Below are 25,597 nucleotides of genomic sequence, written 5' to 3' on the forward strand. Positions count from 1 at the left end.
GTGTCTGATGACAGAAGAGGACTCTGACAAAAATGAATGCAAAAATTCCTCCCGCCAGCATTTCCACTATTATCCAGCCCACAGGTATTTGTCTCAACGCCAGTAAGTTTGTATCATCAAAAAGATTTTAGAACACCTGGCTAAAAACCCCAGCCTGGTAATAACCGATTCATACACTTGGTTAGCATGAATTAATTTCATATTTAACAGCACACCGTTCCTGGCACATAGAGGCACTCAAACGCTATAAATGAACGTTATTTGTTCTTTGTTTCAGGGTCTATATTTAGGAGAGGAAGTCATTCAAATCTGCACCGTAAAACCTGTGTCCTTTTTTCAGCACTGAAGTTGGGACAACCTGGGGCCAAAAGGTCCGGTTTTCCACTTTAAACTGAGGTTTTTTCCCCCCTCTCTGGGGTCCCTCAAGTCTCTAGGTCCAGCGGGGGGGACGGTCCCAGTTTCAGTAACCAATCGCCGCGGAGCCACAGCGCCCCGCCCCTCCTAGCCCCTCCCACCCGCCCAGGTCCCTCCTCCTTCGCACCTGCGCGTCCCCCGCGCTCCGGCTGGTGGGGCCGCTTCCAGCCCGCGCCGGCGGGGAGGGGGCTCGGCCTCACCTCTCGCGAGATCGCCTCCCGTGGCCGCGGCCCCAGCTCCGGGCGGCTCACTGGCGGCGTCTGCGCAGCCGCCATGTTCGGTTGCTATGCTGTGGCCTGGGAGACGGGGTGTGCTTGAGGGAGGAGGAGGAGACGGAGTAGGAGGAGGAGGAAGAAGAGGAGGAGGCGGCGGCGGCGGGAGGGACTGAGCGCCCATTGCACTTTCACACACAAACGCTGCTTAGGATTGTCGCCCGTTCGCTCTCGCCGCGCCGTTCCGCTCCTCCTCCTCGCGGCCCCACATTGTTCTCTCAGGACTCCGGGGTCCCCGGGGCTGGATTCTGGGCCCCCTCCGGGGCCCCCACCCCCGCGACACCGCTGCGGGGCTGGATTAGCTCATCCCCGCAGGGAGGTGCGGGAGCGCGCGGCAGCCCCGCAGTATGAGGTGGTGCCGGCGGCTCGGGGCCGTAGCGCGGCCGCTGCGGCGCCGGCTGCTGGGCGGACGCTGACGGAGCCCCAGGGGCGGCGCGGCCGGGCCTCCAGGCTTTTCTTCTCCAGCCCGGAGGACGCGGCTGGGACACGAAGGTAAGAGGCTCCGGGTCCCGGCCGCCTCTCGGCCCTGCGTGGCACGCGAGGCTGCTACCTGCGGCCCGCCAGGTGGGGCCGGCCGAAGGCGTGAGGCTGATTTCAAGTCAGGGGGAAAGGATGCTTTTTGCCTACTCCCTTTCTTCGTGGGACCCCTGCTCTCAGCCTCCTGATGTTTTAGTTGGAATCTCTGTTCTGGGGGAGTCAGGGGAGAAGGGATGGAATAGGTGCGGAGACGGAATGTTCCACGGCCCCTAAACTCTAGGTGAGGTTTTAGAATATTCAGAGTTTTCCACTGCTGATAGGATTCCTTTAAAAAAAAAATTGGCTCCTTTGAGAGCTTCCTACTTGCTGCTTGGGCATACTGTTCTACCCTTGAAGTTTTAAGCCTTTTATGATTCTGCCTTTGCATGTTTGTGTTTAGGAACCTGTAGTTGAGCCAAAAGAAAAAGTTGAGGTGTAGCAAAATAGACGTACGGATGCGCTTCCCAGGGTTTCCTCAACATGGAGTAGTTTACAGTGGCACATATATACGCACGGTTGGTTCTGGGAAACTTAGAATGGGAGACTTTATGCCTGGAAGGCATTATACAGTGAGCCACAGCGGAGGACGATGTGTATGGGTAGGGTTTTTCAGGCGCTTTTTCTAGGACAGTCTGTGTATCTGCAATGTACCAACTGCTGTTAGAATCAGAGATTGGAGTAATATTCGGTTTATGTAACCAAATCTTGGGCCCAGTTGAAACATTACAGTTTAAACCATGTTTATGGAGAAAAAAATCAAAACGCCAAAGTATCCGACTTGTAAAGAATGGTTTGAGTAAAGAGAAGACTGTGGAACAGTTAGGCCAGGATATTTTTTTATCCTGATTTTTGAACCTTAATCTTTGTTGCCAGAGGGAAAAAAAATACATTTTTAAGGGGAAGGAGAATGACCTTAAAATAAATGATTGTTCAGAGCCCAAAATGTGCTTAATGGAATAGAGCTAGATAGTACATCAGTTAAATCTTGAATTTGAGAAATTCAACCTATAGTTTTTTTTTTTTTAAAGGCTTTTTGTAAGCAAAAGTTTTTCTCTACAGAGCTTCTTTACTAACTCATAGCAGAAGAACGCAATCATTTTGTGGATCCCACCATTTTTTGTCAGAATAAATTTATGCTCCAGTTACCACAGAAGCTATTTTTATGTCTTTCTCTCTCTCCTTTTTTTTAATGGCACACATATCTTTGTCACCTCTTTTCTTTGAAACATGTGCATGGTCGCACAATATCATGATCTTGAGTAGTTTTTAAGAAGAGACTCATGACCTTATTTTTGTATATGGAAGTGTTTGTGACTTAGCCTATTTTAAACATTTGGCAAGAGATTTTGAAAACAGGGAGCCATCACTGTTTTGCAGTTTTATTAATTGAGTAGGTTAAAATTAGAAAATCATAGGTTCCTCAAAAGTAGTTATGGATGAAGATGTGGCTTTCTTATTGCCTGTTTTCCTAGAACCTGTTTAGATTATAGGCTGTGGGTATTGAATTGTTTAAACTTTGTGGTTTTTTCTGATTTTCTAATTGAATATCTTTAAAAATATCCCTAGTAACTTCGTTACTTTAAATTTGTGGCATCCAATTTCTAATTTAGACTAGGCATAAACCAGCATTGATTGAACACACTTGCTAAAAATACTTTCTGGGTCAGATGTACTTAGAATGCAGCCTCAGGAAAATTCATTTGAACTATTCTTACTGTGACCATTGTACACTTCATTATTACAGAAGGACTTAAAACATTATAGACTCACGATTAGATTTCATCAGTTCAGGCATAGAAGCCTAACTTTATTAATATAAAATACTTCATGTGGGATAGTAATGAAAACTGTTTACAGTGCCTTTTTTTTTTTTAACTTATGTGACTCCCGTAGACTTATTAAACTCTGATTTGTATATTTGAGATACTAATATTTTAATTTCGTCTACCAAACATAATTTAAATGGTGTGATAGTATAGTGTGCAATGTTATCTATTTAGTATTATGATTTATTCTGAGCTCTTTAAGGGTGAGTGGTCATGTTTTTTAAGTAAATTATCTTTAAGGAATGAAGTAAGAATGACAGATAATTTCAAGGAGACATTCTTACTGTTACTGAGAGGACTCCCTCCTCTCCTCCCCCCTTCCCTGGATTAATATGGTCAGTTTTAAACAACAAGGAAGCTTTAAAAATATGTAGAAACCTTGTTTGGTGGATGTTTAAAAACATGTTTTAAAGCTGTCCTTTAATTGTTAGTTATTAAAAATGTCAAGTTGGAGACCTCACTAGAAATGGCAAGTCTGTGTGACTTAATGTGGCTAAGTATGATTTGTTGCTTCTAAATAAAATTTAGTATTGGCAGAAATTCACTGGTTCCAAGTTGAGTTGAATTTGGTTGTTTTTCTGGGTAATAACATGCATGTTATGAAGTTTTTTATATTCAGTAGTCTAGATTTGTCAAATTAGTTTACTACGTTAAGCTGTGAAGCTTTGAAGATTGGCTTAGTATTCTGGAAATCTTTTTATTGTTTGCCAGAGAAGTACTGTAGGAGGAAGGTGTTATTTCTTCATTTAATATTCGATTAGCACAGATGGTGAGAAGGAGTATAGTGAACAAGTATTGTAGAATCTTCTCTTAATGTGGAAGTATGGTACCTAGGAGGAATATAATTTATTTCTTTTTCTTTGCGTGGTCAGTACAGTCGTATTTAAAATGGAATGGGAAACTAGAGGGGAAATTTATTTCATTCTCCTCCATTTCATTAGAGGTGATTTCCCCCACGTTCATTCTTCATTCTTCCTAAGCAGAAACACTGGAAGAGAGGTGCAAGTATTTGAAGGAATTGAGGGGAACAGAATGAAAATTAGGCACTGTGGATTATCTTGTGCGAAAGATATTAATTTGGGTGAGTTATTGCATTATTGTGAGTTATTGTATCTCTTAAGAAGGAGGTTTTTATAGAGGAATATAAAGGGAAAAAGGATCCAGAATGGACGTGTTTATTGTCTGTTACATGCCAGACAATGTAAAGGGGCTTTTCATGCTATCCCACATAAGCATCAAGTATACTTTGGGAGGTAGGAATTATTAATCCTCTACTTCTCCTCCCCTCTTCCAAATGGGAGCATGAATAACTTGTCAAGGATCATACTGCTAGTAAGTAGAATTTCACTGGGTTTATCTGATTCTGAAGCTTATTCTTTAGATCATGTTGTTCAGTTAAACTTTTTGCAGTGGTGGCAGAATTCTTATTCTGCACTGTCAGATGTGGTAGCCATTAGCCGTGTGTGGCACAGATCGAACACTTAAAATGTGATTGTTGTGCCCGAGGACCTAAATTTTAAATTGTATTTAATTTTAATCAGCTTAAATATAAATAATCAGATTTCACTAGTAACTATAGTATTGGGCAGGACAACTTTAGATCTTGCTACCTAGAAAATCTGAAGTTTTGTTTGTTTTGGGTTTGGGTGTTCTTTTCTTTTTTTTTTTTTTCTTTGCCAAGCCTCACTGTTCGTCTTGCAGGATATTAGTTCCCCTACCAGGGATTGAACCCTTGCCTCCTGCAGTGAAAGCCCAGAGTCCTAACCACTGGAAAATGAAAGTGAAAGTCGCTCAGTCGTGTCTGACTTATTGGGACCCCATGGACTATACATTCCCGGGAATTCTCTAGGCCAGAATAGAGAATATCCACTGGAGTGGGTAGCCCATTCCTTTCTCCAGGGGATCTTCCCAACCCAGGGATTGAACCCAGGTCTGCTGCATTGCAGGCGGATTCTTTACTGGATTAGTCACAAGGGAAGCCCAAGAATACTGGAGTGGGTAGCCTATCCCTTCTCCAGGGGCTCTTCCTGACCCAGGAATTGAACCAGGGTCTCATACATTGCAGGCAGATTCTTTACCATCTGAGCTATCAGGGAAGCTCCTAACCACTGGACCGCCAGGGAATACCCGAAAATCTGAGTTTTGATATTGAATCTGCCACTAGCTTATATATGATGTTAGTTAAGTTACTTAGTTCATGAGCCTCAATTTAATCCCTTGTGAAAAATGAAGATGTTATCACTAAAAGATTATCTCTAGTATCCCTTCTTGCTCTAAAGTTCTTTGATTCTTATTAAAATACACTATAGCATTTCATATTTGCAAGTATTATATCTGAATGAATCCCTTCCCCATATACTCCTTATATAAAAACTTGTTTGTTTAGTCACTTTCTCTTTGGGAAAAGAGTTATGTTTAAAGCACATAAAGGATAATGGATTATTTTACCCTCAGTTGTTCGGTGAAAACACTGTGTAACCAAAGACAGTACTTTACTTTGAAACAAATTTTGAATCTTTAAAGATCTTATTTTCGGCATGCCACTTGGTGGTGGTTTAGTTGCTAAGTTGTGTCCAACTCATGGACTCTTGGGACCCCATGGACTTTAGCCTGCCAGGCTCCTCTGTCCATGGGATTCTTCAGACAAGAATACTGGAGTGGTTGCCATTTCCTTCTCCAGGGGGTCTTCCCAACCTAGGGATCGAACCCAGGTTTCCTGCATTGCAGGCAGATTCTTTACCAACTGAGCTACGAGGGAAGCCCAATGCCACTTACCATTTGAGAATATATTACAGTTCTTGTTGCTTATCAGGTTAATTCCAAACTTTGGAATTAATTTGCTTGGCCTTACAGGTTTCCTGCCAACTTCATCTCACTAACCCTGTTTCTCATTTTTGCTTAAAAAGAAAGTGTTCTTTTTTCCTCCCCCTGCCCTCGTTTCTTCAGTTTAAACATTCCTGTCTCCAGTCCACGGGACTTCCCAGGTGGCATTAGTGGTAAAGAACCTGCCTGCTAATGCAGGAGACATAAGAGATGCAGGTTTGATCCCTGGGTTGGGAAGATCCCCTCGAGGTGGGCGTGGCAACCCACTCCAGTATTCTTGCTTGGAGAATCCCCATGGACAGAAGAGCCTGGCAAGCTACAGTCCATAGAGTCGCACAGAGTTGGACACTACTGAAGTGACTTATTAGCACACATGCACATCTCTAGTCCACAAGTCTTTCACAGAATTCACCTTTTAAGAATGGTGCTTAATCCTAGTAATGAGTAGCCTGGTTTTACTATATGATTATTTATATATAGTTTCTTGAGTTCTTCCTTCTCTTTTAAAAAAAAAAAAGTTTTATTTATATAAATTTTTGCTGTGCTGGGTCTTTGGTTGCTGTGGGGCCTTTCCTCTAGTTGCGGTGCTCGGGCTTCTTATTGTGGTTTCTTGTTGTGGAGCTTCTCGTGGTTTCTTGTTGTGGAGCATGACTCTAGGCTGCAGTGGCTTCAGTAGTTGTGGCACATGGGCTCGGTAGTTGTGGCTCCCAGGCTTTAGAGCACAGGCTCAATAGTTGTGGTACATGGGCTTAGTTGCTCTGTGGCATGTGGGATCTTCCTGGATCAGGGATCAAACGCGTGTTTCCTACATTGGCAGGCAGATTCTTTACCACTGAGCCTCCAAGGAGGCCCCTAGAGTTCTTCCTTCTTAAGTTTTTATATGTTACCTACTGTGTGTCCTTAATAAACATGTTAAAAAATAAAAAATAGGGGTTGTTTTGTCTGTATTGCTTAATGAGTTTAGACCATTTCTCAGCAATTCTGCTTTTAAAAAGTTGCTAATAAAAAAATTATAAATACTATAACAACATTCACCCATAATCACTACTCGAAAAGATATTTTTGTTTCCTTCCAGGCCATTGTCTTATTGTATTTTTTATACAGTTGTAGAGATAACAGTTTTGGAGTTTAATATACTGGAAACGTTGCATTGGAATGTTGTAGAGGAAGAACAATACAGGGAAAAGGTGACAGACTTTGGAGTGAGGGAGATATGGGTAGGAATCTGGTCTCATAAACCTTGGAAAAACTATGTAACCTCTGTGCTTACTTTCTTGTCTGTGAATTTAGGATAATGGTACTTGCCCTTGAATTGTTGGGAGGATTAGGATAATATATATAAAGCATCCAGCATTATTCTTTAAATAGAAGAGATGATCAGTAAATGGTAACATTATTTCCCGTTTTCCCATTCCCATCTTCATGAATATAAACAATTGCTTAGACATTCAGGTGATTTATCAATCAGGTGATTTAGTCTTTTACCTTTTGTTGAATATTTTGGTTGTTCCTAAAGTTTCCACTGTTAAAATCTGCAGTGAAGATTTTTGTGCTTATAACTTGTTTGTAGGTTTGTTTCCTCAGTCTAAAACTTAAAACTCTAGGACTAGGATAATGGTTTGAGTACCTCTCTCTGCCAAATCTCTTATAGAACAATGGGTGTTCTTGTTTTGGGAAAAATACTAATTTTATTATAAAATTATACTTTGTTTTTTAGTTAATGTAATTTGAAAATTTTGGCTTATTGGGAAATGATATAGTGAACATTTATTTGTGTGTAATTAAACAGACATTTGAATGTCTGTTATAGAGATCACTGGTATACCAGTAAATAAGACATGATTTTTGTCCTTGAGCTCAAATTCTAGGGTGGTAACGTATGTCAACAATTACAATTCAGAGTGACAAGTGTAATAAGATCTGTGGAAAGGAGAGTGGCATTTGAGCAGCATCTTGAAGGATGAGTAGGGGTTGATCTCTGGGTAGAGAGAACAGCATGTACAAAAAGGCAAGAATGAGAGGATCCATGCGTTTAGAGAAGTGGTCTATGAGATGGGCATTGGTGTCTGATTTTATGTGTGAATCCATGTGCTTATATATGTTTGTTGACTGTGGTAGGAGATAAAACCTTGTGAGGGTCCTTGTTTGGGCTGTGAGTGCAATCATATTAAGACCTTTAGAATGGAGCTTCCCAACTGGGGTGCCCTGAATGGCTTACTATTGTGCCAGAGAATAAGATAGCTGTCAGTGTATGTGACCAAAGTACATTGGACCCACCAGGGTGGTTTCTTTTGACCTAGAATAATCTCCTTGGCTTGTCCCAGAGAGCTAAAAATTATTTTCTTTGGTGCAAGTTGTGAAAAGCATTGGGAAAAGCACTGTTAGTATTGGAAAATTTATGGTACCCACACTTCTCCTGGCATTCTCAGTGTATGTAATCAAAAATAAAACCAACACCAAACCTTAATATAAAAATGAAAGAAGTCCTGTCAAAGTCCTCATCTTTTCTCTCCTCTCTCCTCCTCCTCCCCCCAGGGATTACTAGTTGATTATTTTATGTGTGTATCTGAAATATCTTTTTGGTGCTTCTGCATTGCTAGTGCCCTACAGGAGTCTTTTGTCTGCCTGTTGGGAAATCAGCGTTTACATTGGGAGCAGTTACAGATATTTAAATAAGGAAAGATAAACCTTGACTTCTAAATAATGATGCAAAGATATAAGGATGGTGCAAAGATAAGGTTAGAAGGAGCAGGGAAACCGGTTAGGATGCTCTTGCAGTAGCCCAGGTGAGAGGTGGTAAGAGCCAGAAATGAGAAAATAAAGATGAGGGTGTCAGCCTGGAACTGAAAACTGATGAGGCAGTTTCCTGAGAACTGAGAGTCCATTTGGTTGTAGTGGAAGAGGAAGAGTTGGTGCTGCTGCTAAGACTTCTCTTTGGGCAACTGGAAAGGGAAGGCCAAATAATTTTTATTGAGTGCCTATAGTGAACCAGGTGTTTTGCTAGGCACCAACGTTTGTCATGAGTTCTCACTGAATGTTTAAAATTAATTTATTTTGAAATAATTTCAAACATACAGAAAAATTGGAAAAATAGCACAAAGAGCTCCAGAATCCCCTTCAACCAACTTCCTTTTCCTTGAACTATTCTTGCCTCTTAAAAAAATACTTTTTGTAAGACTTGACTGTTCATAGCACTTTTAGTTTCACAGCAAGATTGAGGGGAAGGTACAGAGATGACCCATAAGCTCTCATCTCTCCACATGAACCTCAACCAGTTTTGGACACAGTATTACATATATATTGTGTGTAAACAGAATATAAACCCGCACATCTTGTACTTGGCTCACTCTAGGGGTTGCAGTGAAGCCTTCCCTTTCAGGTGCCCAGAGAAGGAACCTTGAGATTGTCGTCAACCCTTTCTTTCTCTGTTACTGAATTCTCAAATTTCAGTGAAACTACCTAATCATCTTATTTTTGGTTCCTCATTTTCATCTCTACTTATAACCATTCCAGAGGAATGTACCATTTCTCATCTAAATAGACTTTCCTGAACCATCTCAGAGCAAGTTGCAGACGTGATGCCTATCATTCCTGAATAATCTAGTGTGTTTTTACCAGAACATGGGCAGTCTCTTACAAAACTCCCAAATCAGGAGATCAGCATTGACACAGCAGTACCTTCAAAATCCCAGATGCCTATAACTCAATATTTTAAAAAAAGCCCAATCAAAAATTGGGCAAAAGACCTGCATAGATCTTCTTCAAAGAAGACATAGATATGACTGACAGGCACGTGAAAAGATGCTCAGCATTACTAGTTATTAGGTAATGTGAATCAAAACAACTGAATACAATGAGATATTACCTTTCACCAGTCAGAATGGCCATCATCAAAAGGTCCATAAATAATAAATGCTGGAGAGAATGTGGACAAAAAGGATCCCTGCTACATTGTGAAAATGTAAATTGGTACAGCCACTATGGAGAACAGTATGGAGGTTCCTTAAAGGACTGAAAATAGAGCTACCATATGATCCAGCAATCCAACTCCTGGGCATATATTGTGGAGAAAACCGTAATTCAAAAAGATACATGCACTTCAATGTTCATTGCAGCACTATTTACCATAGCCTGGCCATGGAAGCAGCCTAAATGTCCATTGACTGATGAATGGAAAAAGAAGATGTGGTACATATATATGATAGGATATTACTCAGCCATAGAAAAGAAATAAATTAATGCCATTGGTAGCAATATGGATGGACCTAGAGATGGTCATACTAAGTAAAGTAAGCCAGACCAAGAAAGACAAATATCATTCAGTATCACTTATATGTGGTTAGTGTTATCAAAAGGGAAAAGGAGGCAGGGAGAGGGATAAATTAGAAGTTACACACTGTAGCACTTGTTGTTCAGTCTTAAGTTGTGTCCTTTGTGACCTCATGGACTGTAGCACACCAAGCTCCTCTGTCCTTTACTATCTCCTGGATTTTGCTTAAATTCATGTCTGTTGAGACGGTGATGCCATCTAACCATCTCATCTTCTGCCTCCCTCTTCTCCTTTCCCTTCAGTCTTTCCCAGCATCAGGGTCTTTTCCAGTGAGTTAGCTCATCTCATCAGGTGGCCAAAAGTATTGGAGCTTCAGCTTTAGCATCAGTCCTTCCAGTGAATATTCAGAGTTGATTTCCTTTAGGATTGACTGGTTTGATCTCCTTGCAGTCCAAGGGATTCTCAGGAGTCTTCTCCAGCACCACAGTTCTAAAGCATCAACTCTTCTGTGCTTTACGGTCCAATTCTCACAGCCGTACATGACTACTGGAAAAACTATAGCTTTGACTATATGGACCTTTGTTGGGAAAGTGATGTCTTTGCTTTTTAATACGCTGTCTAGGTTTTGCATCTAGGTCATCTGATGTGAAGAGCTGACTCATTGGAAAAGACCCTGAGCTGGGAAAGATTGAGGGCAGGAGGAGAAAGGGGTGACAGAGGATGAGATGGTTGGATGGCATCACTGACTCAATGGGCATGAGTTTGAGCAAACTCCAGGAGTTAGTGAAGGACAGGGAGGCCTGGCGTTCTGCAGTCCATGGGGTCACAAAGTGCTGGACATGACTTAGAGACTGAACAGCAGCAAGGTTTGTAATAGGTTTCTTTTCAAGGAGCAAGCGTCTTTGAATTTCATGGCTAGGGTCACTGTCAGCAGTGATTTTGGAGGCCACGAAAATAAAATCTATCACTGCTTCCACTTTTTCCCATTCTGTAGGCCATGAAGCAGTGGGACTGGATGACATGATCTTAGTTTTTTTAATGCTGAGTTTCATGCCATCTTTTTCACCTCTCCTATTTTGCCTTCATCAAGAGGCTATTTAGTGGTATCATCTGCATATCTGAGATTATTAATATTTCTTCTGGTAATCTTGATTCCCACTTGTGGTTCATCTTGCCTGGCATTTCGCATGATAGACTCTGCATAGAAGTTACATAAGCAGAGTGACAATATACAGCCTTGTCATACTCCTTTCCCAATTTTGAACCAGTCAGTTATTCTGTGTCTGTTGCTTCTTTATCCACATACAGATTTTCTTAGGAGACAGGTAAGCTGGTCTGGTATTCCCATCTCTCTAAAAAATTTCCACAGTTTGTTGTAATCCACACAGTCAAAGGCTTTAGCAGTCAGTGAAGCAGAAGTAGATGTTTTTCCCAAATTACCTTTCTTCATAATCCAGTGAATGTTGGCAATTTGATCTCTGGTTCCTCTGCCTGTTCAAAATCCAGCTTGTATACCCAGCTTGTATATCTGGAAGTTCTCGGTTCACGTATTGCTGATGCCAGCTTGAAGGATTTTGAGCACAACCTTGCTACCATGTGAAATGAGTGCAATTGTACAGTAGTTTGAACATTCTTTGGCATTGCCCTTCTTTGAGATTGGAATGAAAACTGACCTTTTTCAGTCCTGTGGCCGCTGTTGCATTTTCCAAATTTGTTGATGTATTGAATGTAGCACTTTAGCAGCAGCATCTTTTAGGATTTTAAATGGCTCAGCTAGAATTCCATCACCTCCACTATCTTTGTTCATAGTAATGTTTCCTAAGGCCTACTTGACTTCACACTCAAGGATGTCTGGCCCTAGATGAGTGACCACACCGTTGTGGTTATCCAGGTCGTTAACACCTTTTTGTATAGTTCTTCTTTGTATTATTGCCACCTCTTCTTAATTTCTTCTACTTCAGTTAGGTCCTTACCGTTTCTGTCATTTATTGTGCCCGTGTTTACATGAAATGGTCATTTGATATCTCCAGTTTTCTTGAAGAAATCTTGATAGTCTTTCCCATTCTCTTATTTTCCTCTATAACTTTGCATTGTTCATTTAAAAAGGTCCTATCTCTCCTTGCTATTCTCTGAAACTCTGGTGGAGTGAGTTGCCATTCCCTTCTCCAGGGAATCTTCCCCACCCAGGGATTGAACTTGGGTCTCCTGCTTTGCAGTCAGTTCTTTACTGATTGAGCCACCAGAAAAACCCCTTTGTATAAACTACTGTGTATAAAGTAGGTAACTAACATGGACCTACTGTATAGCACAGGGAACTATACTCAATATTATGTAATAATCTGTAAGCGAAAAGAATCTGAAAAAGAATAAAGGGACTTCCCTGGTAGCTCAGAGAGTAAAGAATCGTCTTGCAATGCAGGAGACCTGGGTTTGATCCCTGGGTCGGGAAGATCCCCTGAAGAAGGAAATGGCTACCCACTTCAGTATTCTTGCCTGGAGAATTCTATGGACAGAGGAGCTTTAGCAAGCTACCATTCATGGGGTCACAAAGAGTTGGACGCAACTGAGCGACTAACACACACACATACACACATATATAAAACTGAATCACTGTATCGTACACTTGAAACTTATACTACATTGTAAATCAGTTGTCAGTTCAGTTTAGTTGCTCAGTTGTGTCTGACTCTTTGGGACCCCATGGACTGCAGCACGCCAGGCTTCCCTGTCCATCATCAACTCCCTGAACTTGCTCAAACTTACGTCCCTCGAGTTGGTGATGCCATCCACCCATCTCATCCTCTGTCGTCCCCTTCTCCAGACTTCAGTCTGTCCCAGCATCAGGGTCTTTTCTGGTGAGTCAGTTCTTCTCATCAGGTGGCCAAAGTATTGGAGCTTCAGCTTTAGCAGCAGTTCTTTCAGTGAATATTCGGGACTGATTTCCTTTAGGATTGACTGGTTTGATCTCCTTGCAGTCCGAGGGACTCTCAAGGGTCTTCTCCAACACCACAGCTCAAAAGCATCAATTCTTCGGTGCTTAGCTTTCTTGATGGTCCAACTCTCACATCCATACATACTACTGGAAAAACCATAGCCTTGACTATATGGACCTGAGTTGGCAAAGTAATGTCTCTGCTTTTTAATATGCTGTCTAGGTTTGTTATAGCTTTTCTTGCAAGGAGCAGTGTCTTTTAATTTCATGTCTGCAGTCACCATCTGCAGTGATTTTGGATCCCAAGAAAATAAAGGCTGTCGCTGTTTCCACTGTTTCCCCATCTGTTTTCCATGAAGTGATGGAACTGGATGCCATGATCTTCGTTTTTTGAATGTTGAGTTTTAAGCCAGCTTTTTCACTCTCCTCTTTCACTTTCATCAAGAGGCTCTTTAGTTTCTCTTTGCTTTCTGCCATCAGGGTGATGTCATCTGCATATCTGAGGTTATTGATATTTCTCCTGGCAGTCTTGATTCCACCTTATGCTTCATCCAGCCCGGCATTTCTCATGATGTACTCTGCATATAAGTTAAATAAGCAGGGTGACAGTATATAGCCTTGATGTACTCCTTTCCCAATTTGGAACCAGTCCATTGTTCCATGTCCAGTTCTAACTGTTGCTTCTTGACCTGCATATAGATTTCTCAGGAGGCAGGTAAGGTGGTCTGTTATTCCCACCTCTTTAAGAATTTTCTGCAGTTTTTTATGATCCACACAAAGGCTTTAGCATAGTCAGTGAGGCAGAAATACATGTTTTTCTGGCATTCTCTTGCTTTTTCTGTGATCCAGCGGATGTTGGAAATTTGATCTCTGGTTCCTCTGCCTTTTCTAAGTCCAGCTTGAACATCAGGAAGTTCTTGGTTCACATACTGTTGAAGCCTAGCTTGGAGAATTTTGAGCATTACTTTGCTAGTGTGTGAGATGTGTGCAATTGTGCGGTAGTTTGAAAATTCTTTAGCATTGCCTTACTTTGGGATTGGAATAAAAACTGACCTTTTCCAGTCCTGTGGCTGGAAAATCAGCTATACTTCAGTAAAAAAAAATTAAAAAATAACCCAGAGGCCATTCAGTGTTTTCCAACTCCCTGAATAGTGTCTTTCTTTACCTTCTGGTCCAAGGTCCAGTTCAGGATCATATGCTGTGTTTAATTGTCATGTCTCTTTAGTGCCCTTTAGTTTGGAACGGCACTGAATATTTGGGGCCCTTGATATTTCCCTGTCTTTTTATGGCCTTGACTCTTTTGTTCTTTGAGATGTTCCTTAACTTCTGTTCTTTCAGTAGTTGCTTGTGTGGGGAAGGAATACCATGGAAATGATATGTTCTTCTTAGTGTATCTCTAGGAGGCACAGTGTGTTGTCCCACCACTGACTTTTTAACCTTGAACACCTTGTTAAGTTCATTTCTGCTGAGTTTATTATACAATCATTATTTTCCCTTTTGTAACTGGTAAGCCTTTTGTGGGAAGATTTCCAAGACTTTGTTGATGTCCTGTTCCTCCTGAGATCTCCGCCCACCAGCCTTTGGGTCCACTGATGACTTGCTTGGATCAACCACTACTATGAAGGCTGCCACCTGCATTTATTAATTTTTTTTTTTTACTGAAAATTTCCTTTCTTTCATGTATTTGTTCATTCACTTGTAAATAAATGAATTTATTTATTTACATCAACATACCTATGGATTTATATTCCTATTCAGTAGATTTTATTAGTTATTATAATTTCAGATTTTATTTTGATGCTTAAATTGTCTTATATTTGAATAGCGGGAGCCCCTTCAAGATGGCTCCCATCTTTTTGACACATCCCATCCTTTGAGTATTTCCTTACTTTCTGGCACATTAATGAGTTTTAGACTCACTTTGTACTTTTCCTGACCCAACTCTGGAATCATTCATTTTCCCTAGGAATCCTGATTTCTTTTAATGGAGGTGGTATCAGAAACCAAAATTTCGGTACTTAATATGCTCATTTCTGCTGGAGTATCATCACATTTAAGGCAGACAGAGCTAGGAAATACATATATATATGCATTTGAATATACATATACATATTTGTATACACATTTGAATCTCTTTCGTCATCTATGTATATATATTTAAAAGAAGAATTGACTAATTTGAAAAGACCCTGATGCTGGGACAGACTGAAGTCTGGAGAAGGGGACAACAGAGGATGAGATGGTTGGATGGCATCACTGACTCAATGGACATGAGTTTGAGTAAACTCCGGGAGTTGGTGATGGACAGGGAGGCCTGGCGTGCTGCAGTCCATGGGCTCACAAAGAGTTGGACACGGCTGAGCAACTGAACTGAACTGATATTCAAAAGTTCACGCTGATAATCCATTTCCAGTCCAACACTCCAGATTTCTTTCCAGTTGTCCCTTTTCTATATTTTTAAGTCTTGTCTTCAGCAATGAGAGATTGGCTCCATTATCCTTAGTACATATACTTATTTGCTCAGTCACCTTGTAGGTGCCAGTTTCTCTGCCCCAGGCTGGTTGTTTCCTGCCCGCCACCTCAGGCCCATGGCATGGGGTCCACAGGGCATGCTGTCAAGTCTGAGCTAGGAAGGGAAGGAAAATTCTCATTTAATCTTTTTATTTCCCTTATTTAATTCAAACAAAAATTGTCAGAAAGGTGTTATCTCTAGTTTTAAAGGTGTTATCCCATACGATAACAATGATGAAATTCAGAAAGATGTGACTTTGGATGTATTACCATGTGAATAACAGATACTTTGAATTCAAATGTGCATGATGTTGAAGCATCTTCTTTCTCCTGTACTGACTGCATAACCTCCAACTTCCTGAAAATTCTTGGGAAATCAAAGTGTGAGAATTTAGTGTTATACAGATGGTAGTTGAAGCAGTGGATGTGACTTATACTACTTATGAAGTGTGTGTAAAGTTAGGACGAAGGCCACTGTGAGGGCCCCTCAAACATCATGTAAAGGATAAGGGCTCTCAGAAAAGAGAGGAGAGTCCAGTTGTGTGGGGGAAGGTAATGGAAGAAAAAGTTAGTGTAAGGTGTCAGATGCTACAGAGAGAGAGATGAGATCCAAAGGGCTTTGAATTTGGGGGAAGGTTGTTATGACTCTAGACTTCCCTGGTGACTCAGTGGTAAAGAACCCACCTCCCAGTGCAGGAAATGCAAGTTTGATCCCTGGGTTGGAAAGATCAGGAGAAGGAAATGGCAATCTACTCTAGTATTCTTGCCTGGGAAATCCCATGGACACAAGAGCCTGTTGTGCTGCAATCCATGGGGTTGCAAAATAATTGTACATGACTTAGTGACTAAACAACAGCATATTATGCCCTTAGCTAATTGGTTTTCAGGTGTTCAGGCAGACCACCTGTATCAGAATCAAGTGAGCTACTGAATAAAAATATCAATTCTGCAGATTTCTTTTCAGACTGCATAGAGTTTTTAAAGGGTGGGTGAAGAATGTGGAGGTTACCACACAGGAAACCTGCTTAAATGCCGTGCTGCTGCCGCTGCTACAGTTATTCTAAGGTACAGTAAAGTTTGAGATTCATTGTAGCAGAAGAGTTACAATAGAAGGGTGTGATGAGAAAGTAAATAGAGGAAACTAGACATAGCAGTGAATGTAGACTAGATGACACTAAGAAATTTGGTCATGAGGGGAAGAAGGAAGAGCTCTTAGGTCATAGAGGAATCGGGAACAGAATCAAGAAAAATATCTTATTTTTTGGCTGTGCCACTTGTCTTGCAGGATCTTAGTTCTCCAGTCAGGGATCAAACCCAGGTCCTGGCAGTGAAAGTGCCAAATCCTAACCACTGGACGCCGTGGAATTCCTGAAAAAAATACCTTTTTTTTAAGATTACATGCACCTTAATATTTTGGGAGGATTAAAAGAAAGAAACTGTAGTAATTATTTGAAAGATAGGTAAGAGAAACTATATAGCAACAGCTACTATCAAAAAAAAGTCCTGAATGAACTTTGGTAGACATCTAAGCCAACTCCCTACACCCATTTCAAATGATTGCCATCTTATAGTGAGTTCTGGAGTTATTCAGGGGTCATTGTTAGTTTTGCTATTAATTAAATACGTGTATTGCCCTTTTGTTAGACAATTGTTAGGTATGGCTACTTCATTCAAATTTCAAAATAATATAAAAAAGCATATAATTAGAAGTCTCAATACTACTCTTATCTCTGTCTCTCCCAACCCTGCTCTCTATAGGTAACCACTTTTGTTTTTGTATATTTTACCAGTATTTTTGCAAAGAGAAATAAAATACAAATGTAAATTAATATTTTCCCCTACCTTTGTATGTAGATGGTAGCCCACTATATTAATGTTTTATGTAGTAATTCTTTCATTTAAAACATACCTTGGAGAGCCTTTGACTCATTCAGAGAGCTTCCCACGTTTTTCCTTCCTAATTTAAATACAGTGACATGTTCTTTTGTGTGGGTATACTCTTAGGCTGCTAAGTCGCTTTAGTCATGTCCGACTCTGTGCAACCCCATAGACGGTAGCTCACCAGGCTCCCCCATCCCTGGGATTCTCCAGGCAAGAACACTGGAGTGGGTTGCCATTTCCTTCTCCAGTGCATGAAAGTGAGAAGTGAAAGTGAAGTTGCTCAGTTGTGTCCGACTGTTAGTGACCCCATGGACTGCAGCCCATTAGGCTCCTCCGTCCATGGGATTTTCCAGGCAAGAGTACTGGAGTGGGGTGCCATTGCCTTCTCCCACTCTTAGGCTAGCTGATCCTAATTATTTAAACTTTTACTCTACTCTAGTTTTTTAGATTCTTTTACTTGTGTAACTCATTTACTTTCACCTCAGTATGGACTGGAGCTCCTGTGAGGCATTTTGCATCAGTGACCAACCTTAATTTCTTTACCTGAATGAAGTCCTCTAATGCCTCCTTGGGCTTCCTTGGTAGCTCAGCTGGTAATGAATCAGCTTGCAGCACAGGAGACCACAGCTCGATTCCTGGCTTTGGAAGATCCCCGGAAGAAGGGATCAACTACCCAATCCAGTATTCTTGGGCTTCCCTGGTGGCTCAGATGGTAAAGAATCCATCTGCATTTTGGGAGACCTGGGTTCAGGCGCTGAGTTGGGAAGATCCCCTGGAGGAGGACATGGCAACCCACTCCAGTGTTCTTGCCTGGAGAATCCCCAGGAACAGAGGAGCCTGGAGGGCTCCAGTCCGTGGGATTGCAAAGAGTTGGACCTGACTGAACGGCTAAGAACAGCACAGTGCCCCTTTGGGTAAGCTTTCAGACCTTGTGGCCAAGCAAAAGACTTCCTTATTTCTGTAGCTTAGATGAAAAAACTCAGTAACTTATCTTTTTATAAGAAGAAAAGGACAAAACTAGTATTCCTTGAACTCTACCAGATGTTTTAATGTATGAGGTCACATTTCGTTCTCCTACCAACCCTGTGCAATAGGTAGTGTTACCTGCTTTTTATAGATAGAGAAGCTGAGGCTCAAAAAGCTGAGTTGTCTAGACCTTCACAGCTAGAAAATAACAGATTTAGGTTTTGAAAGTAGGTTAATTTGAGTACTGAACCTGTGTCTTTTCTTCTGCTGTCCTATTTTCTGTCTCCTGTTCTTGAATTCGTGAACTCCAGTATTATAGCTGGAGCTCTGTACTGTGCTGTAAGCCTTTTCTCAAGAACCATGAAGTAAGACATGTTTCCCTAATGTGTGCTTCTGACGGCTGGGGTACCACCTGCTTATCTGCTCTCTACAGCTTGGGCTCCGCTTGCCTGGGTCACTGCCTATTGCCTGGCACTCTGAAATGGATATCTTTCTTATCGCCTGTCTGGATTGCCTCTCATCATCACTGTTCAGTTTCCCTTTCTGCCCTCATGGTGCTGTCTTGTAGCCCTATCACCACTTGGCAGGAGGATGCTTGGGCACAACTTATGGGTGATTTTTTTTGAAAGGTCATTGTATCTTATCTGGACTTTTATAATAGTCTACTTAAGGTGCATTCCGCTATTGGTGTTGCCCTTTTAATCCATCCTCTGTATTACTACCAGAGTGATCTGACATGCACATCTGACCACTTGATACCTCTGCTCAGAATTTTGTTATTTCCTTTCCATCTGCTTGTAAAGTAAAATCTAAACCCATAGTCAGCCCCTTGTCTAACTATTTAAGCCTCTCTACTGGTATTACCTGGTACTTACAATGCCTTAAATGTGATACATGCTCGTTAATATAGACTACTGATGGCTCAGATGGTAAAGAATCTGCCTCCAGTGTGGAGACTGAGGGTCGATCCCTGGGTCGGGAAGATCCCGTGGAGAACGGAGTGTCCATCCTCTCTAGTAATCTTGCCTGGAGAATTCCGTGGACAGAGGAGCTACATAGTCCTGGTGGGCTACATAGTCCATGGGATTGCAAAGAGTCAGATACAACTGAGTGGCTAACATTTTCACTTTCAGTTTTAACTCTTCGAGTGAATAGAATTTTACAAGGAGATTAATATTTGGAAAATTTCAGTCTTTAATATAAGTTGGTATTTTTTTTTTTCTGTTTTCTTTTTAAGATACTTCTTGTTGAATGGAAGTATCATAAAATATTTCACAAACTTCAAGAATTTCCAAATTGCGTAGTATACTCGTGTCAGTCCCAGTGACTTACTACACAATCTAATAGGGAAATGGGGAATCTTCAGTGGAAAGGGTTTTGTGGTTTGGAAAAGTTCCCCCAAGTGATCTGATATTGTGACCCACCTTGCATCTGGTTATTTTTATGGTTTTGAACTACAAAAGTTTTTGTAATTAATTTGGCAGTCATACTTGACCTGTACTAATGTTAGGGTGTTTATACATTATTTATTCCCCATAGAGTGAACATTCTCTTTTAAAAAAATATTTGTTTCACTGTGACAGGTCTTAGCTGTGGCTCATGAGCTCCGCATTGTGGCGTGTCCGCCTCTTTAGTTGCAGCGTGCAGGCTTCTCGCTAGCTGTGGCGCATGGGCCCAGATATTAGTTCCTTGACCAGGTATTGAACCTGCATTGGAAGGCGAGTTCCTAATCACTGGACACCAAGGAAGTCCTTAGAGTGAACATTCTTAAGGTTTTCCAAAGAAATTTTAATAGCAGTGTGGCTAATACAGACAGACCCAACCAAGAAGGTTACTTAATCTAAGGTAGCTGTGCAATATCACCTCTTTATAATTTAACTATTCTGAAATTCAAAACACTTTTGAAAGTGTTTTGAAACCAGAGGTTTCGGATACAGGATTGTAGACCTGAAGCAGTTTTTATTACTACCAGTTTCCCTAGCAGACAGTGATAAATGACAGTTTGTTTTATTTTGTTTAAATAGTTAAACAATATTTAACTAATTTAAGTATTTAAAATAATTTTCTAACTATTTACACTTTACCTAATTAAGATATCTTTAATTAGAATATCTTTTTAGTGATAGTATAGCTAGGCTTTTTTAAAAAATTACTGATTTAATTTCATATTGGAAACATTAAGTTTTTTGTTCATTTTTCTGATAGGGTCTTAATTTTTTTTTCTTGCCAATTTGTAATATTACAGACATTAACTGATTTTTCTGTTAGTGCAGTAGCATGCTTATGACATAGTCTAAGGTTTTTGTATCCAACACATCAGTAGGAAAAGAAGCAAGTTGAAAATTCATGAACTTGTCGTGTAAGAGAGGTGACTATGTTCTTTTGCCTGATGTCCTGTCTTAGAAGTAAAAAAGCTGAGGTTTTTTACCACAGCCACCAAAGCCCTACAGTGCCTGTAGCTCCTGCTCTCTCTCTGACTACTCTCCTTGTCTACTTTTCGCAGCGTGCACTGGCCTCTTTGCTCTTCCGGGGACAGGCCTTTGTGCTTCTACGTCAGGTCTTCGTGCTGTTCTTCCTTCTGCCTGGAACACATTTCAAGGCACGTGCTCCAGGCAGAGTATCCATATGACTCACTCTTGCACTCCCTTTCAAGTCTGCCAAAAATGACCTTCTCAGTTATGCCTCCCCTGAGTACTGCATCTAAAATTGCTCTCTGCTTGCTCGAACATTCTCTGCTTTCTACCATGTAACTTTTTTCTTTCCTTATTAGAAAGAAGCTTCATAAGGGCAGGAGCTTTTACCTTCTTATTTGTTGATATAGTCATGTTGCTTCCCTGTATCTGGCAAATTATGGGACATTCAGTAGATAATATGAATAGGGAAGGGTTGGGGAAAGTAAAGAGTAACATTAATTATCTAACATATAGACATTTAATTTGAGACTTTTATTTTTTATAAATTTCCCAGAGTTTTATTGGTGAAATCAAAATACAGTAATTGAATATATTTTGTTGTATTTGATCTAATAATGAGAAGAATATAATTCTTCTTTATAGGATAATATTTACCTTTGGTAGAGTTCAAAGTTAGTGTCCCCTGTCATTGGATCAATTGAGAATGTTCATCTGTAAAAATCATTCCTACCTCGTGACCCCAAAACAGTGAACAGGTTTGGTCTGTGGGCCATAGTTTGCTGACCTCTGGACTATGTGACCTTTGCCCAAATTAACGCAGATTCCTCCACAGTAGTCTTTAGTATCTTTACACCTACAGTGGTTGCTGTTCCTCTGATGAATTGTGTTCCATTCAACTGGATTACTGTTGTTTCTTGGATATTGGTTTCTGAGGCTTTTAATAATACTGTTTTAATTCTGGTGTAACTAGAATATTTTAATAAAACCATGTGCGTTTCCAAATTTCTTCTTAAAAGTCAGTTTTTAGTATTTAGAGAGTTATTACCTAATAATGATTATGATAATATGGCTAACACTTATTAGATACTTCTGAATGTCAGGTATTGTGCTAAAAGCTTCTTGTTATCTCATTTAATCCTCATAGCAGCTCATTTTATAAATGAGGAAACTGAGGCACACCAGTTTGGCAGCTATCAAGGTCATAAAAGTAATAGGGATTTGAGCCTTGAAACATTCTGATTTCTGAGCCCACAGTCTTGCCTGTTAATCAATGTTACTTCCCATAGTTGATATTTTTTAGTCTTGACCCCTTTGCAGGTGACTTTCTCTTTTAATCTAACTTTATTTGTGAAAGACTAATAATCAGTTCTTTACAACAAACAGAAAGGACCCATGAAAACATGAGAGAATAAATAGGATTGTAGGGTGGTATTAGGAGATGTAAAGTCAATAGTTTTCTAACTATTTGCACTTTACCTAATTAAGAGGTACCTTTTATATCATGCTCTTGATAGCTTCTCTTTTATGCTATTCTATTTTGTTAAAAACATTGGTGTTTGGTCCACTAATTTGATTTCATAGCCAGTGAGTTTCAAATTATACTTCGAAAGATTTCATTAAACATTTATATGCTATCAACTCTATTGTTTGTGGTCAGTTACAAAGAAAACTACTTTCCTGAAGTACTTGATTTCTAAAGGAAGGATCAAAAGTCTAGAGCCCAGCATTCTCTCTTTTTTTCCATCTAAAAACGCTCTACATTAAACCCCTAGTTAATATTCATTTATTTTGCTGAATGAATAAGAGGGGAACACCAGAGCCCCCAAAATGATACCACATAGGCTACATGACTGGCCCTTTTTAGACAAGAAAATTTTTTTTTCATTGACTGTTGGTACTTATGAAGGATTGGCTTTATTTTTGGAAATTTACAAAATGAAGAGGGGAAGAGAGGGAGAGAACTAGTGGCTGTTGAAGTTGTTTCTGGTGCTTAGGTAATGAGCTACAGACAGAAGAGAAGTAGTTCTTGGAGTCACTGGGACAACTTGTTTATATCTTTTTTTAGTATTACTGTTTCACTGAGTTATTTAAAGTCTCTTTCCCAACTAGACTGTGAGCTCATTGAGGGCAGAGATCTAGATATATGTGTGTGTGTGTGTGTGTGTGTGTATCTAGCATCTAATGCTGTGTCTAGTAACTGGGGCTGCTGACATGTTTACATGAGTAAACAGGTGTATTGAAGACACAGGATTAGGGAACTCTTTAGGGGCCTTAGTCCCTTATGTATCTGTATCTCACAGACACACAGGCACATAGTACTTTAAATGCTACAATGTATAAATAGGATAATGAGATGTAAAATATTAAGTAACAGAAAATGAAAAGCCTCAGAGAAGTAAATTTGATACACAGAATGGTTCCAATTCAATTCCTGTGTTCATAGTTCACAATGATATCATATTGTAATTCAGTCTTAGCAGGTCAGTAGCAGTTGAATAAAGGATATACAAAGCATGTGTGCATGCTAAGTTGCTTTAGTCATGTCTGACTCTTTGCAACCCTATGGACTGTAGCCTGCCAGGCTCCTCAGTCCATGGGATTCTCCAGGCAAGAATACTGGAGTGAGTTGCCATGCTCTCCTCCAAGGGATCTTCCTGACCCAGGGATTGAACCCGTGTCTCTTGCATTGGCAGGTAGGCTCTTTACCACTAGTGCCACCTGGAAAGCCCAGATACGGAAAGGACATTTGGAAAATGCTGCCTGTACATCAGTGAATCAGTGTGCATGTCCAGTGCTCACGTCTTGGGTCATTGGTTTGTACATGGTTATCTGGGATACTTTTTTGCTGTACTATATACCATTTCTTAAATAAGCTTCCTGTGTAAGTTACTATATAATAATTACTGTGCAGATATGTTTGGTATATTAAATATATAGAGAAATTTTAGGTCAAAACTATTGTTAAATTTGATTTTTTTTCTCCTACAGAATATTAGTATTATAGCTCATAGTTTTGATAGCACTGTCCTAAGATAATCAGTTTTATATTACCAGCTTCAGTTCAGAGGACTGAGGGAGCCTTCACTGAATACAGTATTATAGCAGTAAGCTAAGTTATTCAGTCCAGTACTTACAACACCAACATTTTAATTTATAGTTATATCCAGAGCATCATATATAAGAAATTAAGATTGTAGTAAAGTATATGGTTCATTGGAGAACATTCTGTAGAAAATGATAACTGTAAGGGATTGTTAGCTATCCAGATAACTTTTTGTGAGTGGTTAATTGCTTCATAATTTTGGATAGCAAAGGTATTAGTGTATCTGCTTCTTTCTATAAGTGTGAAAACAGAATTTGGAAGGCATTTCCTTTTACTTTTTCCTCACAACTTTTTATTTTGGAATATTTCAAACTTAGGGAAAAGTAGCAAGAATAGTATATTGAGTACCCATGTACCATTCATATAGATTCACCAATTGCTAACAATTTGCTACTTTGCTTCTGTATTTATATATTAAAAATTTATGAATTATTTGAAGGTTTCAGATATCATGATCATAACACTTTACCTCTAAAAATTCTATAGCGTGCAAACATTGATCTTCTAGAAATCAACACATTCTGTATAACCACGTGATCACACTTACGGAATTCAGCACTGACACAGTACTATAGTCTGAAATACATTCCACATTCAGATTTCTTCAATTATGTGCATATGTAATGTGTGTGTGTGTGTGTGTGTGTATATCTATATACACACACATATGACTTTTTTTTCTGATTCATATTTGGATCAAGGACTGCACATTGCATTTGGTTGTTACATCTCTTAATCTACAGTGCTTCCCCACCCTTCTACATCCTCTCTTTCGTCTCCCTTTTCCCTCACCCTCTTCACAGTTTTGAAGACTCTAGTGGGTTGTTTTGTAGAGTGTCCTCAATTTGGATTTGTCTGATTGTTTTAATTTTTTTCATAAGTAGATTCAGCTTAAACATTTTTTGCAGGAATATTACATAGGCGCTGTGTTCTCAGTGTGTAACATCATGGTGCCTGTAACAGTAATTTTGGTGAGGATAAATTTGATCATTTGATGAAGGTGGGATTTGACAAGATTTCTCCATGGTAAAGATACCTTTTCCCCATTGTAATTAATAAGGAATCAATGGGAAAATACTTTGTGATTATATGTGTATCTTGTTCCTCAGTACACCCAGTGATTTTATTATTCATTGATGATTCTTGCCTGAATCAGGTATGGTAGTTGTAAATGGCAGTTTTCTTTTTGCATTATTCAACATTTATCATTTGACATTATTTTACTAAGAAGAGTTTTTTCCTCCCTCACTTAAAAAAAATTAGTATCAGTTTAGACCTGTGCGTTCTTGTGTTATTCAGAGTATTATCTATTCATATTATTTATTTTGAAACTTATGTTGTCTCATTTGACTGGTGGCAGCCCCTTTTAATTTCCTCTCATGGTTTTTCATTTTTTCCCATCAGATTTTGAGGACTTCTTTACTTACTGGCACCAAATATTGATATTTTAGCCTGACGTTGTATTTTCTTTGCTCCAGTTCTGGAATCAGCCATTTCTCCCAAGAAAGCCTGGTTTCTTTTAGTGGGAGTAGTACATAGGGCAGTATGTATGTTCAGTGTTATTGGAATATTTTTGCTTCTAGGTTCTAATAGTGGACACAGAAAGCAAATATATGTAAATTAATTTTTTTGAAAAAAAATTTAATGAATGTATAATTGATTTTCAGT

The 25,597-nt window shown here is 39.9% G+C and overlaps 1 protein-coding gene across 4 annotated transcripts in view; it reads left to right on the forward strand.

Moving 5' to 3' along the window:
- The first annotated feature begins 731 nt into the window (after nucleotides 1–731).
- The window catches only part of PTPN4 (protein tyrosine phosphatase non-receptor type 4), a 197,265-nt gene continuing 172,399 nt past the window's right edge, over nucleotides 732–25,597 (forward strand). For all 4 annotated transcript variants that reach the window (XM_044936424.1, XM_045164288.1, XM_045164290.1 and 1 more), the window contains exon 1: nucleotides 732–1,178. The gene's annotated coding sequence lies outside the window, so the exon portion shown is untranslated. The remainder of the gene's footprint in view (nucleotides 1,179–25,597) is intronic.

This window comes from Bubalus bubalis, chromosome 2, assembly GCF_019923935.1.
Source record: "Bubalus bubalis isolate 160015118507 breed Murrah chromosome 2, NDDB_SH_1, whole genome shotgun sequence".
Classification (NCBI taxonomy): domain Eukaryota; kingdom Metazoa; phylum Chordata; class Mammalia; order Artiodactyla; family Bovidae; genus Bubalus; species Bubalus bubalis.